Source organism: Mastomys coucha, unplaced genomic scaffold (genome assembly GCF_008632895.1).
Source record: "Mastomys coucha isolate ucsf_1 unplaced genomic scaffold, UCSF_Mcou_1 pScaffold8, whole genome shotgun sequence".
NCBI lineage: Eukaryota > Metazoa > Chordata > Mammalia > Rodentia > Muridae > Mastomys > Mastomys coucha.
Window position 1 is genome coordinate 57,259,735 of NW_022196914.1, and position 1,913 is coordinate 57,261,647.

At 43.8% G+C, this 1,913-nt stretch overlaps 1 long non-coding RNA gene across 1 annotated transcript in view; it reads left to right on the forward strand.

Moving 5' to 3' along the window:
* Positions 1–1,913, forward strand: part of LOC116083243 — a 15,947-nt gene extending 14,034 nt beyond the window's left edge. The window contains exon 2 of the long non-coding RNA XR_004115643.1: positions 533–1,913. This is a non-coding gene — a long non-coding RNA (uncharacterized LOC116083243). The remainder of the gene's footprint in view (positions 1–532) is intronic.

The window sequence follows — 1,913 nt, forward strand, 5'->3', positions numbered from 1 at the left end:
GACACACCTAACAAAAAAGCTGTGGGAGGGTAAAACACAAGAGGGTAATATTCATCTCTGGCTATGTAGTGTCCAGATAAAAACCTAAGTGCACTCCATTCTGTATCTTCCATGGAATCCTCGGAGCAGACAAATACCCACGAGGAACCCAATAGAGTCATTGATTGCCAAAAGTTAGAACCATGAAACAACTGTACCATCAGGATCTGTGACGTTAAAAAAAAAAAGGACATAAACCCACTACCAAATGACTATTATAAATGTTAGCTTCAAATCTTAACACCTAGAATTGACTTTAAGCTAAATACATTAAAAATGTATCATGTCGTAGATGGTCCAACATGAAGAAGTATCCAAGGAATTAATAAAAAAAAAGTGCTCACAGTTAACAACAGAATAAAAGGCCTCATCCATCTCTCGTGCCTGTGTTCTCAGATGAAAGAGTGGCAGCAACTTCTTAGGCAACTTGCAGGTTTTGATTTCTGGATGATACCGATTCCTTCCTTGCTTGTCTACCTTTTTCCACTCCCAGGTTCTCGGAGCTCGTGTGATCGTGTCCCATGAGCTGCCCACACTCTGAACATCATTGCATCCAGGAGGGTTTCCTCAGAGAAGGACTCTGGTTCTTTACACATCCAGTTATCCAAGCTGTTCCGAGCTGAAGCTGCAAGTTGCCAAGCTTCTCAAGCCCATGGCCTTGGGTCCCAGTCAGCCCCGCCGAGTCTTCTCACCCGAGACATCTTATTCCTCCCCAGGCCTCCGCATCTACTGTGTGCTTTGCAGACTTCGTCATTTTTGCTACTTCAGTGAGACTATGTTATGAACTATTCTTGGAAAAATATCCCCAGTTGCTTCATAGCACCCCTAAAGCTAACCATTCCCTTCCGTAGAAAATGAATGAGTTAAAAGCCTTGTCAAGCCAAGTATTTAACAGAGGAAGGTGGGAAATGGTCACAAGAGCATTGCCTTTGGACAGGATTAATCAGTTTTCACAGGACTGAGTTTTGTTTTGTTTTAAATGAAAATTTCCTACTTCCTACTTTTTTATTCGTGGTAGCACTACCATAATTTAGAGGGCACTATACCTGGTATAATAAAAAGGAAAGGCTTCAAGAGATAAAAGGCCTCAGGGATGCCCATCTAATTGGCACTACAATTGCATCAGAGTCCATGAACTCTGCAGAGTATGGGTGGGACAGTCCTGAGCAAGCAGAGTTTCTGGTTTTAAGTGACAGTATCCTTTCTATGGTTTGTGGCTCCTTCTGTGGCAGACTTGTACAGTATGGGAGGATGCCTCAAAGTGACCTGCAGCTCTAACACCTCCTGATGCATGCTGGAGCCCTTTTCTGATGGTCTTAAAACCCCTGGCTTTTATATCCAGCTCTTGTACCACGAGATCCATAACCACCCCCATAGACAGGGTCTGCCTGCCCATCACCTCCCCTTCCTGAGTCCACTATTTCATTGCTATTGTCCACCATAATCTCCAAATGCAGTATAGCTATCACCACCACCAAGATTTCCTCCTTCATCGTAACTGTCACATCGTCTTCTCCCATACCTTAGTGTCCATAGCTTGGTCCCCTATAGAGAGCCTCCTCTACTCCTATAACCAGGACCATTGCCATAGTTGTCCTTTTCACCTCCAAAAGACTGTATCGTCATCACTCCTCCACAACCACCTCTGCTGCCAACATCTTCACCAGAAGAGTCTACTCTTTGACTGCAGTTCCCACCTTAGCCAAAACTAACTTCACCAGTTGTAAAGTTGCCAGATCTACCCCATGGCCTACTTGTGGTCCAGTAACCACATTTCTTGTTTAGAAGTCTCGTTCTTCACTTTACAGTCATGCTCATGAATAGTGTGGGATCTATAAGCCGTGTCATCAGCTTATTTTTGGTCATTAAACTTA